At 42.8% G+C, this 17,620-nt stretch overlaps 1 long non-coding RNA gene across 2 annotated transcripts; it reads right to left on the bottom strand.

The window, feature by feature from the left end:
- Positions 1-799: 799 nt before the first annotated feature.
- Positions 800-5,330, bottom strand: LOC129385419 (uncharacterized). Of its 2 annotated transcripts, none has more exons than XR_008612953.2 (2): positions 5,201-5,330; positions 800-3,003 (listed from the first exon to the last, which is right to left on the bottom strand). It is a non-coding gene; the product is annotated as an uncharacterized lncRNA (long non-coding RNA). The 2 variants fall into 2 exon arrangements; XR_008612954.2 differs by having other exon boundaries at positions 800-1,015.
- Between the last annotated feature and the right edge of the window lie 12,290 nt (positions 5,331-17,620).

Below are 17,620 nucleotides of genomic sequence, written 5' to 3'. Positions count from 1 at the left end.
TTCAATGTAAGGGGGTCGACCTATATTCCGCCTGGACCTATATTCCGCATTATACGGTAGTGTTGTTCAGTCCGCAAAACTCAGCCGAATTTCTTGCTCGTGTGTACTTTATAAGCATGGCATTATGCCTCAGTTCTGAACACCCTGTGGCAGAAAGTAATACATAAATAGGCTTGGTTTGCCAACTGACAAATTTCCTTGAATTCAATATAAGTTTTGACAAGTGAAAGTGATGAATTCCATGTATTTTGTAAGATCAACTGTTAATAGATCAATTGACCTCAATGGATGTGACCTGTGGATGTGACCTGTGGCCATCGCTAGCTTGTAAAGCATATATTTTCATCAAATGGCACTAGTATTTGTTTCGCATGCGTAAAATAATTCAGCGCACCATTTTCACCATATAAATGTTCACTGCACACTGCACATTTCTAAAAATTCAGACTTAGGTCACGCTAACATTGCATTTGCCACTAGTGTGAAATAGCTTATTTAAGGGATAACAAATATCAGTTGTACTTCTGCAGTTCTAAAGCATCAACTTTTTTCAATAAGGGAAGAGTCTTGTGTTCACTGAAATGTAGAAATGAAAATGAAATGAGAAATGTAGAAATGTGAAATGTTGCTACTGTATGGAATGACAATGTAAACTACAATAAAGGTAAAGGATGACACTAAGGTGTTATGTGTCTCCATCTGTTCTTGATATCTTTGGATAACCACTTCAGATAAGGATAAGTATCTACAACGAACATTTCATTCTTCAAATGTATCAGCACATCAGGAAACTTCCAAATGCTGAGCCAGCAGGAACCTGTTGCAGCAAGCCAAAACAACCTGAAGGAAGGGCCCACTGCTGCAGAGCTCTTTGACATGTGCCACTTTGGCCATGAGAAGTACCTGCAGGTGCAGAAGGAGGAGGGGGATGTGGTGGTGATAGAGGTGTCAGCGCCGCCAGCGGCAACGCCTGCACCTCGTGCACAGGTGTACTCAGTAACGTCGTCCGGCACGCCTATGATCAGAAAAAGAAAAGCAAATGCAGATGATTTGTTGGTGCAGCAGCTTCAGCATGCCACCAGTGCTCTTGAAACATACGAACTGGGATACATAGCGCAAGAAAGACACAGGGACAAGCAGCGATAGTTCTGCCCGGTGTGTAAGGTAAGCGTGCTTGAATTCTGCGCAGTTGCTTGCGAAATTTTTGTAAAATGGAGCTACTACTTTGCACAGATGGTGTCACCGCCATGCAAAACCAGTAGAAGTCGCTTCGCGACAAATTCTGATGCTGCTACAATGAAGCAATGTCCCAGAAGAGCGGAACAGGAGCTTGTCCCTGTGTCTTTCTTGCGCTATGTATCCCAGTTTGTATGTATCCTACCAACACGCCCAAACTTCTTCCCTGCTCTTGAAACAACAAAGCCAAGAGATTACATCGAGCAGTTTGCAATGGCACTTGTTCCACTTATGAAACGAGTGAGAACAGAAAGACAAACGGACATGTACATCAGGGTTTTGAACGTCATTTAGGAATGAACTTTTTTCCTTTTTATCATACTGAGCACCTTCTCACTGCAGCTTCAGAGTACCGATCACACATCGGCAAAGAAAAGAAACATAACAAAGGTGCAATGTTTACACTATCTGTTCATTTTGCTCGTCCATGTGCTGTCTGCACAATGAAGGTCCAGTGATACTACAAACCAGCCCATCAAGACAGCATGTTTTCCGAGTATGTTTGTTTCCTTACTTTTGTATATTTATTTTTACTTTTATATTTAATGTGTCGTCGACCGGTGCAATAATCTTCTCAATAGCCAAGTTATGGTAACCAAGTAAATGTCTGCAGTGCTAATACTGCATTCCACCAGGTACTCGTACTATTATTCTTAATTTTTTTCAATGTGTTCAATTCTGTATTACAGCATGTTGATCTCTCACTTCTCAAGTATTTACTTTTTTATGTTGCATTTTATTGTGATGCTGCACACTGATATTGCACACTGCACACTGCCACTGATATTTTTATGTCGTTGTTTTGAATAAGTTTGTGTTCAATTTGCACTTATTTATAGGTACTTTTATTTTCCTATTTGAAGCCCTGCTTACATAATGGGATACATTCTATCTCATCAATGCTTGCATATGCAATACTCTTCGCAACAGCATAGTTGTGGCCTGCCACTTCAGGCGAACAGCAATGGATCGAACGGGGAGCGATAGTTGCATTCGCAGCAGCTTGGCTGGTTCGAACGGCCCTACCTGTCGAGCCAGCAGTAGCTCGGTATGCTTAAATAAATGCCGCTGTATTTTTTTGTGCTTGGAAATGAAATGTTTACGGTTTCGATGGTCATGAATACCACAGTTCAAATCAAACCTCCAGTTACCTTCAAGCAGATAGACTACACACTTCACAACATCGATGAACACATTATTAACACATTTTTTTCTTGCACAGGTGCCACAAAATTGATACGTAAACAGCACGATTAGTAAGCTGCAGTGAACAGCAATTATGAATGACTGTTATGAAGCCCCATTATGTGGCTTTCGCTCTTTTGAGGAAGTGCTCCCCATCATTGTAGCTGGTAGAACTGCTGCTCACGTAGACGCTTCAAAGCACCTTCTTTGGAAGCACCTGGTTGGTGCCACTGCCATGGAACTTCACCTACTTTGCTGCGAAAATAGGCTGCGAAGAGGTTCCTGGCATGTGCAGCTTTACTGTCATAATTCCTTGATCGTGTTGATTGAAGGGGGAAAAATTGCTGTATTATGTCGCCCCCGATGCAGCTTGGATGCTTTCACGCGAGTGTCCTGCTACAAAGTTTCCAAACTTATCCTCTTGATCTCTGTATTTGTCAGACTGTGGATTGAGTACAGTTAGGAAGTTATGCAAGTTATGCCTTGACAACAAAGTCCATGTTTGTGGGGATCACATTAATGGTCCGCAGTAGGATCCGCCACCTTGCTGCTGTGATCCCGAACACGTTTTCAGCACACCGTCTGTCAGAATATAGCAAACAAATACTGAAATTCAAACTTTAGAAAAATTTAGAAAGATGGTTAGAAGAACCTGTTCCCTCAGACTGCCTTTTTGAGAAGACTTGTTTGCGGTAACGATACAAACAGACTGCAAGAACCCCAGTGTCACAAGTACTACCCGTCTATCTTTCTTGCGGTGTATTCATTCTTTCCGCAGTACTTGTGCCCTTTAAAGGGATGCCAGAGAGAAGCTCTGAAGCAGTTTGGATTGTTAAAGTATTCTTCAAGACCTCTACTTTAATTGATTTTGCAATAATAGGTTGATTATTAAAACAGAGAATGACTGTCAGTGTCTCATTTTTGAATTTCCCTATCTCAGTGCACCAAATAATCAGAATAACACTATACCTTGCTCGCCTCAACCTGTTAAGACTCCTTCATCCTCAAGGTGCTTTGAAGGAAATAGGCGCGTGAAGTATTTTCTTAACTGAAAAGCTTCATCCCCTACAAAGACATCAAGTACAGCTGTTGTAGTCCTTGGGAGCAGGCCAAGTGAGGGTATGTTGTCTCCATTGACAAAGGCCTTACCAAATTTAGAGTGTTTAAATACATCTCCGTCGCTTACGTGACCTTCAGCCCCCACATCAACAAGCACATACTTGCAACTGCTGTCAACGACAGCCATGAGGACAACTGAATATGTTCCCTGAAATCAAGCATCAGAGCAAGTGTCGACATTCACATGTAAACAGCAAATTTACAGCCACTTGTCAGGCAATTTGAGTGGCCTGTTTGGCAAGCAAGGCTTGGTACTTTGTCACCTGCGGACTATCGTATAAGAAAGTTTACTGAAATGGCTGCAGAATGCAGGCAACTGCAAAAGCATCAAAGGATACTGTGGTAGTTAGTGAGTTGTCACTCACTAACCCCAATAGTGTCCTTTCATACTCGTACCCCTTATATGCTTGAAGGTTAAGGAACCGCAATACCTCATTTTATAACCATATGCCCATTTGCATTTGACTGTTTCTTTTTGCACAGCACTACAATGCACTGAAAATGGCACCTGACTTGTGCTGCATGTACAGTGTACCATCCACACACCTTCATCTTCCTGGCATAATTGCAGTTACTGAAAGAAACAGCGTCCATAGTACATAAAGCAAATAAAATGAAAGCGTAGCGGTTTACCTTGAAGTTGAATAATTACTTCTAGAATTTGGTGGGCATGTGATTGCTACATGCTTTCTATCAACAGCCCCCAAGCAATTGGGGAACTGCCATCGAGCTGAAAATCCTACATCAATCTTCTCCCACTCCTCTTGGGTGGGTGTCTGGAATAGTACGGCACTTGCCATTACTACCGACTGGAAAAATCAGTGGCACACAATGCCCATATTGCTAGAAAGCGTGCAGTGTCATTTCAATTGACAAACGTAATTGCTGTGTCCACAGGAATAAGCTCAATGTAACACACATTTATGCAGTAGAAGATATGCTGTGTCTCTAATGTACCAAGGCATACTTGATAACCTAGCGTTTTGGTACTGCTTGAAGGCTGAGAATTCTTTAATGAACTGGCAAACATTTTGCACGCACTGCCAGCAATCATCACAGTGCAGCAGTTATAAGTGAAGTGTAATGGCATACTTGCATGAAATGATCCTTGAGGCATGCCCATATTGCTCGACATGTGCCGTGTATGCACTGCCTGGCAGTTTCAAGACCTACACGATATAACAGCGCTACTCGGTACATCTTCTGCCCTGATGCCAGGTAATTGTAACATGAAAAACAGAAGGAAAATTGCCCTCATGCACCAATCTAATTGAATTGAATTGTGCGGTTTTACATGCGAGAACCATGATTTAATTATGGCATGTGCCCCCAATGCCCGGGACATCGGCATTTTTACATTTCACCCCTCATGCAGCAATGCCAAAAAAATTCATTACCCTATTTCTACAAGCAACCAAATAGTACATAGGAGATATAAAATAGCAGGAAAGTGCTGTTCCATACACAAACTGTGGGCCAGCATTTCCTAGCCTGAGAGACTGGGCCCTAGCCTGATAACTTCCATGCTATGATTAACCTCTATGATACTAAAATTTACTGCAAAGAATGTTAAAAATCTGATAACATTACGACTGTAGCAGCACATACATGGTGCTCCACTGGTAATTTCGCTCACAATGTGGAATGTACTTCTACAAACCTCAATGTCATCGCCAGCCGCTCTCCAGGCTCCAAGAGCTCCCTGATTAACTGCAGCCGGGTCAGGTCTGCAGCCACAAAGTTTAACAGCTTATCGAAAAGCTGCGGCGTCATTCTGTAGTAGTTGCAGAAAAATCTTATATCGAAAAGCTGCGGCGTCATTCTGTAGTAGTTGCAGAAAAATCCGTAATCTCCTGGTCACATGCGGCACATCTGCAATTGCCATGAAGAATGTAAACAATCATCCAGTCATAAGAGACGTGGCTGTGAATGGTTGTCTGATGCGTTTATGCATCGTACCTGATCGCCAAGAGAGTGACCAGAGGTCCTTTACACCACTAAAACAATAATGAACTTGGTAAGCGATATAAAGGCGAGCAGAAAGCCTTACAAATTACCAACAATGGGGGCGAAAGGACACAAAAAGAGCGCGTGCATATTGTCTTTTCAGCACTGCACGTGTTCTTTAGCAATTCCAAATTCAACCAAGGTCAGATTCTGAACAGTGACATGACAAAACACTTCGTAACATGAGCAGAGTACCTACAGTTGTATGGTAAAGTCCTTCTTGCTTTCGGGCCAAAAACACAGGTCACACCCACCAGCATCGCCTCTGCCGGCACCGTCGTTGGTCTCGTCTCTTCTTGATTATCATGAGCAAGAGTATCTGTTTGAGCAACAGTAAAAGCCTCGTACAAGTAGAGACTGCAGGCATAATGTCGACGGGATGCAGCCAGGGAGACAGCGATGACGTCTGACCGCACACACACGAAATGCATATAATCTGAGCGAGCAGTGCGCGCTGGTTCGCGCCATAAAAAATGCAGACGACGAGGAAAGGCAGGAACACGGTGCTGTTGATAGCGTGCTAATGCTGCTGCCAATTCATGTGAAGCTGATTATGTCGTGTAAGAAAGCGGATTTTCGTTTCTTTTGCGCTGGTTAATAAACTAAAAAAAAATAAAAATGACGTTTATCAATATTTCAGCATTTTGAAGCACCGTCAATAACTCGGTACGAAACGATGTCTTCTCAAACGACTATGTGTGAGCACGCACTTCTGCGCGTATATGTGGATAAAAACCGCCATTCCTCACAAGGCGCGGCAGGCAGAAGGCACATAGATGCGAGCTTGCACATGTTCGCAAGCGTACGTATGGTCTCGGCTTTACAGTGTAGGTGTTGTTGCCAGTGAGTGGGGCATAGAGAATCTTCTCTTAAGCCTCAGTGCTATTTTTCATGATGCGCCAGAGCGTAGGGAAGACTTCTCTACTGTGACAGGCCACATGACATTTCCTCTCAACTTTGTTGCTCATTGCTGGGTAGAAACAGTTGTGATCGAACATGCCATTGCGCTGTGGGGTGATGTGAAAAGGTACGCGGAATGTGCAAGAAAGAAAGAGGTGAATTTGCCAAAGTGTGCATTATTCACACAGCTCTGCGAATTTTGCCAGGACCCACTGCTGTAGGCCAAACTGAACTTTGCTTTCGGCATCGCGATGATTCTGAAACCATTCCTCACGGAATACCAAATGGGCAAACAACTGATGTTCTTTTAAAAAAGAGATGAGTGTCTCGTGAGGAAACATCTCATGAGATTCATGAAGTGCTCAGTGCTGTCAGCTTCCACCGAAATTGTTGGCTCGCTCAAAATGGATCTCGTAAAACCAAATAACCATGTTTCCTCAGAGAAAGTTGACATTGGGCATGCAGCTGAAAAAATGGTCAAAGCCGCAAAGGTGAGTGCCAAGGATGTATTTGCCTTCAGGATGGAATGCAAACAGTTCCTTATCAGTACTACCAAGAAAATTCTGCAAAAGAGCCTGCTGACATACCATCTAGTTAGGAGCGTGTCTTCGCTAGACGCTCGCCAAATGACCTCAAAGCCAGATGAGTGCCTCACAGGCTTCAGGAAAGCATTAGACTCACTCATTGCAGTTAGACAATTGGGTGAGCATGAGCGCCATTCTGTCCTAGGCGAATACACAGAACTTCTGCAAGAGAAGAAACACAACCTGTGGCAGTTTGACAAACATTTTTTTAGCCTAGACGAGTTCTACCTTGAGCTCTCGAAGGTTGACTCATCCTGTAAGCACTTGCGGAAAGTTGTCCGACTTCTTGTCTTGGGCCGCGGGCAGGCAACTGTTGAAAGAGGCTTCAGCTTGAACCACCAGGTCTCTGTCGAAAACCTGAAGGAGATCTCACGTGTTGCAGCAAGTCGTTTACGATGCAGTAAGCAAGGCTGGTGGCATCCTGAACATTGTAATAATGAAGGAGTTGTGTAGATCTGTCTTGGCCGCACACAACCGCCGTCGAGCCTACGTGGAGGATAAAAAAAAAAAAGAAGCGATCAAGCAGTCAAAGGCATCAAAGAGAAGCCACATTGAAGAAGAAATACACGGCATAAAGATGAAGAGGAGGAGGCTGGAGGCAACAATTGCTGATTTAACAGCTTGTGCTGACAACTACGCTGAGCGGGCAGAAGCTACAAGCGACATCACCTTCATTGTGAAGTCCAACAGTTTGAAAAAAACGGCAAAAGAAAACACTTTGGAGCTTGCAGAAATGAATGACAAGTTGAAGGGAAGGCTTCAGGAACTTAATCGTGAGAGACAGAGAGAGAGAGAGAGAGAAAAGGAAAGACGGAAAGGCAGGGAGGTTAACCAGACTGAGTCCAGTTTGCTACCCTACACGTGGGGAGGGGAACGGGGAGTGAAAGAGGGAGAGAGAGAACTTAGGTGTAGGATGTCTACAGTCTGGCACTCAAGTCTGTTTCCCTCAGGTAGCGAAAAAGCGCTCGAACTGCTTTCTGGGCCAATGAACTGTGAGGCCAGGCTCCCAAGATCTTCACTAAGTTTTTTGCGAAGGTCTTCGCTTCGCTAAGATCTTCGCGAAGAACTTAATTGCGAGTCCACTGTTTGAGAATGGGCCTCTTTTTGTGGGTATGTGCAATACGTCTCAATTGTGGAATTAATTTAAGCGAACCGGCAAAAGGAATGTTGCCAGCTGCAGAAAACAATGCGATGAGACAAACCGTAAAGAAAAAGTGAGCCGAGAAAGGAAGCTGTGAAAACATTTTAGTTGGCTATTGATTGTGGAAAATGTGCCTACTTTTGCTTGTGTGCAGTAAGAGATGTGCTTCCTTGCTGTAAAGCATGTTGTGGTCTTTCTCTATGATCTCAAACAGTCTTGTTTCAAGTCCCTGAAAAATATTTTTTAAGGCCTTGAAAGTCCTTCAAAAGCCTTGAATTTTTTCCTTCATGGTGACTATGAACCCTGTTTAAAAAGGTAAGTAGGTAGCTTTTAGTTTTACTTTTGTACTGGATTAATTGGTAAATTATGTGAGAGTAGCCACATTTTTGACATACTGTTATGGAAGGGTTAAAGAAGACAGAGAGGAAGAAGATCGCGAGACGCTGGCTGCTGCGTGTTGTTGCTAGTCAGCCATTTTAACCCAATCGATTCTCCCTGTATGTACATTGTAAATACAGTCTTATACTCCCAACATCCCCGTAACCACCGTTTATAAAGCTTTTTTAGTTTTGAAACTGCTCCTCCCAAAGCGGGCGCGTCGTGCGCCTAGGCACTGAGATGGCGCTGTGGTCGAAGTTTGCGCTACGCTAGCCACACTGCCGGGCAACAGCGCTGCCGACGTTGCATTAGCCGTGAGCATTTGCATCGCGTTTTCTTGTCGAGTGGTCCTGATTTTTTCCCTGCAAGTGTGTGTGCATTATCTTGAGTAGTGCGCAAGTTGCACTTCAGCAGCTTTCGGTGTATGGTATGGTGCGGTCGGTGTAGGTGCTCATGTTGCCCTTGGGACGTGCAAGTATGGAAGTAGCGTGAACTGCCGCTCTTGAACGCCGGATTTTTTATTTTTCGCTGTCAAAGGGTAGGTGGTGCGCATGATTTATCTTCGTCAAAATGTGTTAGGACTGGGCGACCAAATGGCCAACGTGTTTCGTGCCGGGATGCACCAGCAGGTGCCGGTGCAACACAGAGAAGAGGCACTCCTCTCCGCCAACCGATCCACTTCTCCTTGCAAAGTGGGAGAGAGCGATACCCCACGCAGACAAAGTGTTGGGGAAAACATGCAAAGTGTGCGACACCCACTTCCAAGAAGGGGACATTGTGAAGTCGTATAGACGTATAATCAATGGAAAAATGATTGAAATCGAGCGCGGAGTACGGTCTCTCAGGAGTGATGCAGTTCCTACCATATTTCCTAATCTCCCGCAGTACTTATTCTCAAATCGTAAACGGAGAAAATCTCAGAAAAAGAGAGCAAGTGTCGCAACAAATGCAGGGGCAACTCGGAGCGACGCTGCAGAGGACACCGTACAAGAGCAACCGGAGCCCGTGCAAATCAGCTGTTTGAATGTTAATGAGTTGGTGGAGAGGAGCGTGTCTTTGCTGTTGCCTCGACAGTGGAGATCGGCAGCTCTTGAAGACGAAAATGGACAGCGATCACAGATTGTTTTTGACGAGGCAGGAACAATATTGAAGAGTGTCGTAGTTTGCAAAGGCATGAGCTATATACGTAGTATCTGCCAGCAGAAAACTGGTGCCGATGTTGCGCATGGATATGGCAATCGCTTAAAATCACATGCAAGGATGAAAGTGACCTCCTGCATGAAGTGCAAAAGGGATACAATGGCTTCACATGACTCTCTACCTCCTGAAGCAGTGCTTGTGTTTGAACGCAAGTTTGTGACTGGCAGCCTTGTTTGTCCTTCAAGGAAACTGTTTAGCTGCGTGAAAAGCATAAAAAAAAGAAGCCTTTGGGGACCTTTTCTGGAGGGTTTTAGATGCCCTTGTCAAGACAGGGACAAACTGTATCGGTCGCCCAGAGCGTAGCTGTGATTTTACAGCACGGATTGTACACTTCTATTTGGTCACACGAATGCACTTTTTTTCCTGAAAGAAGAGCCAGGAGAACGACAGTGCCAATAGAGCTCGGAGGGGACGTAAAAAAGCAAAGCTCGTGTGAATGGTAAATGAAGTGAAAAGGAAGGTCTCTGAAAGTGTGTGAAAAGTTTTAATAAACTATAGCATGCTAATACAAGTCCACTAAAAACGTCTCCGTAATGTTTTTATTTTATAACCATTTACCGGAGGTAGCAGAGCAATGTTAACATGATATCCATTTATCAGGTAGCCCTCTATATGTGCCTTGAAAACTAAGGAGTCACTTTATGGAACCTCTCTAGATGACCCTGGAGGGTGTATCTCGTCCTTAATAAAATCCGGGGAAATGTTCAAGCTTTGTTGTTTCAATTTTTGTAAATCCTGACTTGCGCGGTTTCGCGTTCGGAAAACAGGAATAAAAATTACTCGCGATCAGTGCGATACGGAGAGGTAGTGTCACCTTTCAAGCACAAGTGTGAAGTAAACTCATTTCACCATACAGATGGGGGAGGTATTAAATGCCAGCAGGAGCGGCTGCAGCCCGAGGATGAAGGAACAAATAACGAGGCCATTGTTATTGCCTTGAACATAAGGTTAATCGGCTGCAAGGTGTAGTGAAAAGGCCGAAAAGTGAAAATGTGGAGCTAAAGAAAATGAACAAAGAACTTCAAAGAGCTTTTTGCGCAAAGACCTTTGAAACTGGTATGTATATTTCATTATAGTGCATCCTCCAGTGTCAAGTGCTGGTATCTCTTCCTCAAAAAAAAAAAAAAAAAAAGGCAGTTGCAGCCATCTTGCAAAGAAAAGCATCGATTTCGTCATTCATTAAAAAATTGGCCCCCTTTTTTTTAAAAGCACACAAAGAGAGACACAATTCAATATCAATTTAGACTCGCAAGGTATTATTTAAATATACACAGACTATTTGTTCATGTAACCATAATAGGCTCATTATTAAAATACAAAATAAAAGTAGAAGGTCAATCTTCTGAACTTTTGTGCCACAACCCCAGTGCCAGCACATCAGTGACATCATGAATTCCCAAGTATTTTTTGACATAGCAGTGTGTGGGTGTAAGGCCAGTTGGTGATTCATGATTTTTGGAAGTTACCGCAATCGAAACATCAGACTTGAAGAAAGGGATGGCCCGAACTGCTTCGTGTTGTCCCTTTCTTCACATCTCACGTTTTACTTGTAGTAACTTCACCGCAAAATAATTTTTTGACATTTTGGCCTAGTTGGCTCAGTAAATGTTTGTGAAAGTTGACAAGATCATTCTTTACATCCTTTAGAATACACTTTACTGCATTTTACCATTGAACAATTATCTAGGTGCTAGAAAACACTGTCAAAATTTGTGACACCATGGTGAGCTTATAGGAGAAGTTCAAGGCACTGTAGCCACCAGTCTTTCGTTTTTGTGAAGTTTGGCTTATCAAGCTTTTTCTCATGGTAAAGGTGACACTTTTGTCAGTGTTGAAGGGTAATTTACTAATACAGAATTTTTCTCTTTAGTGCACCCCGAAGGAGTTGCTGCCATCAAGATAACTTTAAAAACAGCGACAAAATATAAACTCCACTGCGTAGGAGAACATGTGGTGTTTATTTTTCACAAAAGTTGTGGTGTAGGGATGCCAGGGTAATTTGACCCTTTTAATGCACGAGCTGAATTGCAACTCTAAACATATAAGTTCCCTGAATGCTTGCTTTTTTCATTGAGCTGTTTATATACTTGCTCTTTGTACAGTTTTTGTTTCTTCTACATGCCAGAAATCAATGTTGAAAAGCCACAGGTGAAACATTCTTTGCCGCCTTCAACAGGGCAGCAGAACAGTGTGTGAAAACCACGAGCAAGCGGAGCATTCAGGATGGCTGGTGCTGGCCTTGGCCATATGGTTACATCGGCCTCCTTGTCAAGCCCTAGATATGCTCGCTGCACAGCGTGTAAATATAACCTAGTGTTCACATTAAAAAGGTTCCTCACAAAGCTTCGGCATTGCAAACTATCAGGCCACAAGTGCAGATCCCAGTGATGATTGTCTGTAAAGTGTTAAACAGGCATGTACGAGTTGCACAAGAAAAGCACTTGTTTCATTGAATACCAGCAAAAGCTAGCAATGCAGTTGAGTGCTGAATACTTCCAAAAATATTAGAGTAGAATACTGATTACTGGAAAAACTTATTTCACACATGTGTGTGTTGCCTACTTGTCTTGTCCTCGTCAGCTCGTGCCGTTATTTGCTCAGTACGATCCTTTCACTTAACTTAAAGGTTACTTGACATTTTATTTTTTCTTGCAGCCAAATGAAAAGGTGTATCTTTTTCACAGCAAGTGGGTCGGTTGCGAAGGAATCGAAAGGAGGTGTGGCTATACAGTCCGACATTGTTAAAACGATTGTGTTTACTTCAAGCACTTGCAAAATGAACATGCTGTCAACCTTCACAATATCATATCTACAGTAGACAGTCTGTGAAGCTGTGGGTATACAGTTAAAGATAGCTAATTTTTTAAAACTAGACATCTCGGCATGGCCACAGGAAAGCTTCATTTGTTTTAGCACCCTTATTTTGCCTTACAAGTTATTTGTGCTTTAAGAGATGCTAACATAGAACAGCAGGGCCTCTATAAAGAAGGATATTTTGGGTACTTATTACTTCTTTTGGCCGCATGTCACTCCGCTCAAATGCACCAGGTTACTTGTGCACCTCGAGAAGGAGACGGCAGGGGAACGACTTGCTTGCTCAAACTGTTCGAGGCAATGTGAAAGAACTTATTCTATGGAGGGCAGGAGAGGGCAGCTTGCATTCTGGCGTTATCGCTTTGCAACATTGAAGAATTTGTGTCTAAAATTTCAGTACTACTAAACCCCATAAAAAATGTTTCCTTCAGTCTGCTCACTGAATGGCATATAGAGCCACTAAGGCATGAATTCTTTTTATGGCCTAGAAGGGCCCCAACAAGACCTCTGTAGCCTGTATTTTTCTGTCTCTTGCATCAGCAAGGTGACTTCTTCACCACCTATGTGAAAACACGACCAGATTTTTCTTGTGCTCTGTGTTATCACTATTTTCCATCACACATTTGGCATTTGTGTGCTCTTTTGTTACCTCTGCTTTGCAGCTCGCCAGCTACCCTTTGTAGTGTCGCCAGTGGCAAGTGCTGAAGTGAGGCTAGCACACCAGGCAACCATGCCTCAAGGTATTTATCACCTGTCATACAACTGTATTGCAGATATTTGTTGGCTAAAAGTGGGAGCCTGTGAATGCAGAGCTCGACATCTGAAAAAGTATACAAATAATGTGAATCTCAGCCAGGTCTTCCCTATCAGAGATATAATTGACAGGAAAGTCAACTTTTTTTTTTGTCCAGAAAAATTTTCAGTGCACTTTTATTTTTCTAAATCGTAGTCGTAAGCAGCACCTTCCTTGGTGTTAAGAAGTGCATGCTCATTCACAAAGAGCGGCTTTCTTTTTCACAGATCAAGCACTGAGCTGTCCAACACAATTATGTTTTTTATATTGTGATAACAGCACTGAACTTACTTATTATGAAGCGCACAATTATGCTTTCATTTCACCGTGAAGTTACGCCCCTCCTTTCTCCTCATTGAAGTAAATAGGTTTATTTTATGGTCACTGCAATATATACCCTTGTATTCTTCTTTTTTTTTTTGCTGCAGTTGATGCAGGTGAAAAGACCACTGCAGTTGCTCAAGACTGGACCCCTGCAGGTAGCCTGGGCCCTTCAGGATTAGAGCACCCACCCTTAAAGTCTCTTCCCACATCGTCTCTAACTTTCGTATGCGGGTATCACATTGTCTGTAAGGTGTCACTCACATTGCTGCTATTTGCTTTGTCACAGCATTGTCGAAGGAAAAAGACGTGCCAGATAGGCAACACAGCGTTTGAATAGGCGAAGGTGCCGACGGTGCCAGTACCAGCAATAGTTTTCTACAGCGTTAGCCAACTAATTCCACATTTCACTAGAATTTGAATAGTGTGGCCTAGCTTTTGTAAAGATGACACAAGGAGGCTTTTTTGCAAGTTTAAATAAACCTGCATTCGAGAGTATTCCTTCATTGTGTTAAGCAGAATGTACCAATATCTTGAATGTGGCACATTGGAATTGAACTGGCAATTGGCAACACACTCTACTTGTGCTTGTCAACACAATGGCGAGCCACAGTTTCATTCTCAATTTTACATATATAGGTAGTACGTGACAAGCTTGGAGAGTAGGTATTTAGTTTCATAATCTGACTTAAGCTGCACCAAGCCATGTGGCATGGTGTTCAATATATTCTCACTTCGTGTTTAATAATGTTGCAGACAAAGCGAAAGGACAGAGACAAAGGGCAGAGAAACACAGTACAAGTGCTGTGCTATCAACTGAAATTTATTGAAGAAACATGTACCCAGAAATACATTAGATTGTGAACATTGCATGTGTTAAGAAAGGGACCCTAGCTATGAAATTGCATTTGCTAGGCCTTGCATGGTTTATGCTATAGCGCATTGGTAGTGTAGTGCAGGCTCAAAGGCACCTTGCTTGCTAAGTGAATTTCCTACCTAATGATGGACTCTAGCTCCTGTGTAGATGATGAACTGCTAGCTATATTGGAACACATAAAGTCACGTTCGCTTCACCCTATAAGTGCAAAGAGAAACTTGTCTTTGCTATTTGCCAAAAACAACCTTTATGACAGCAGTAACTTTACACTTTTCTGAAGTGGTGATGCCTACCCTTGCCTTCATTCTAGTCTAGTCACTCACTCTTGTGATTGCTTTGGATGTGAAAATACTAGGTGCAATATTTTTAATAGCAAGAAAAGTTTTCATTCACGATGCACCCAAATGCAGGAAGCCTTGCTGTACACTGTGCACTACTTGCCTAACCACAAATTGCACGGAAAGTATGAAAGTATTATGTTATCAGAAGTGGACCTGGCTAGAACTGCACTTGTTTAAGACCCTGATATTGAACAAATTCTGACTAGTCCTTCAATTTTACAAGTACATAAATTGTCCCACATTAACAAAGCTTTTACTTTATCTTGTGTTGTTTAGGTCTTTGGAAAGCGGTGTTAACGCCACTTGTCATCTGTATATCAGTCTGTACACCTACCATTGTCGCGGGTATTGAGATCTCCGATTCTATGCTGTATAATAAGGTTATTAGTTTCTCCTCAGCAACTTTTGCAATCTGCATTCATTTGACTCATCTCAAGCTTTAGCGAGCTGCTCCAAAACCGACAAATCCTGCTTTAAAGGCGCTCTAAAGAGGTAGCAGTGCTGCTCCAAGAGCTGATCTAATGCAACCTAGGCTACTTCCCACCCTACAAGCTTGTTTATACCTTTTGGAAAGTTGCATTGATATGCTTATTTTAGTCTGGATGGTTCATTGGTGATTGGTACTTTTGAATAACTAATGCTAAACATTCTTCTTGACAGCCCCTGTTGACGATTGCTGGCTCCCTGTGGTTCCTGGTACAGCTACCTGAAGGTGAACTGATAATTTTTTTTTTTGTCAATTAGGCTTCATTTAAGAGAGTGGTTCGCATTCCATGTAGTTTGTAAAAATTAACAAAATGGATTTCAGTACTTAATCATGTAATGAACACGCTCTATATATATATGCACCCCCCATAGAATGCAAACAAAGATCTTCTTTATTACTTTCAAATAATAATGCACTCCACCTCCTTGCAGAGAGCCGTCGTTTGCTTTGTTCTACAAGAGCACTTCAACCAATCATATTGACTGTGATCAGATGCATCACGAATGTAACATATCTGAAAACTGTGAGACCTTCAGCGTGGTGCAGCATATGGTAATGCTTGATTCAAGAGAGTGACACAGGCACACGTGCCTTTGGTAGTCAGTGAGGTTGCAGCTTGTGCTGCACTCAGTGTCTCAGAGGTGCGACTGTTTATGATGAAGCTACTACATGGCAGGTGCCACTACAGTCTCGCTTTTTTCTTTAGTGACTATTACCACTGCCTGGCCTTTGATCTGCTTTCACTGTGCCTCCATCTCTGTTGCAAACAGCATGACAGAAAAAGCACAATAGAAGCCTCTCTGGCTGGGACATGCTCATTTGTTCCTGCTAGCTTTTCCACTCTGTGCACTCTAGATTGCAATTAGTATTGCTAATTGCTGTGAAAGAGGATGTTTGTGGCATATTTGGCAAGAATATTGCCAAAGCATTTTTTTTTTGCTTTGAATGAATTCACCCTCAAGTTCACAATGAATATTATTAGAAAATGTGCATTCGTCGTGTTAGTAAATACAGCATTTGAGGTTTTATCGACTCCTGTGAGCTACTTATGAGCACCATACATTGCAGTTCTGTTCATTTACTTTTATGCTTGTTGAGGGAAGTTACAGTTACGATGTTTATTTTATGCTGTTTTCAATTGAGCGGGATCATCTTGAACATAGTTTTAAATTAACTTTTGCACTCAATAACAACACATAACACAATTGCAAATTTTCTTGAACATAGTTTTAAATTAACTTTTGCACTCAATTAAAACAACACAATTGCAAATTTTCTATGGCAAAAATTATTTTGGTTAGAAATAAGTAAAACATTAGAGTGAAAGTTCAAAGGAAGTGCATTGTATGTGCCCTGAGTGAGCTGTACTGCTTGATGTCCATATGTGTAATCTGTTTGCCACCCTACAAGTATTATTCCAGTAATTTTTGTTTTTGCAGCTCTTGGCAAAGATGCCCAAACAAGTGATCTCACAGTTGGCACCATCAACAAGGCTGAAGAAGTAGGCGAACTTTTTGCATGAGAAAGAGTGGAAATTGAAAAATTAGTAAGCCACTTAAATGGGACTTATAGTGTGTTGCAGGCTGAAATCGAGGCACTCACATCGCTGACTAGTAAGCAGCTTTCTTGCCTCTTTGCAGTAGGACAAGCAATACTGAGACAGTAGCATTGCTTAGCATTCCACACAATCTTATAATTGGCTTGACTGCTTGGTTTTCAAGCCCTTTGTTTTCGATTGCTATGTAAGGACTGTGTGGTGGAGATAACCACCATAAGGCTGAGGTGAGATTGGATTGGAACGTCCGGGATTGGAAATGGATAGTGTGAATGTTCCGGAGGAAGCAGTGCAGTACCTCGTCAACCAGACAGACGGTTCGCCCATCCAGCGGGAACAGCTCACCTCCCTGCTGCGGCAACGAGTGATGACCACCACCGTGATTACCACGCTGGTAGGCCTAGGGGTGCCAGTGGCTGTGTCGCAGCCACCTGCCGTGACTTGCACGCCATACGTGACAACAGAGCCACCGTAGTTCTCGGGATTCAATGACCACAGTCGACAGAGGTGTTCCTCGAACGTTTAGAGAACTTTTGCCTGGTGTCTGGTATTGACTCTGCCAGAAGGCTCAGTAACGTGGTGCCGGCCGCCTTGGAGGGCAGCGCTAAGCTGTGGTGGTGCTTTGTCGGCGTTTTCGCCATGCGGGAAGAGTTCACACAAGCCAACCATACAGCCACAAGCC

Source organism: Dermacentor andersoni, chromosome 7 (genome assembly GCF_023375885.2).
Source record: "Dermacentor andersoni chromosome 7, qqDerAnde1_hic_scaffold, whole genome shotgun sequence".
Lineage (NCBI taxonomy): Eukaryota > Metazoa > Arthropoda > Arachnida > Ixodida > Ixodidae > Dermacentor > Dermacentor andersoni.
Note: the sequence above shows the minus strand (reverse complement) of the source record. Positions and strands in the feature narration are given on the sequence as shown.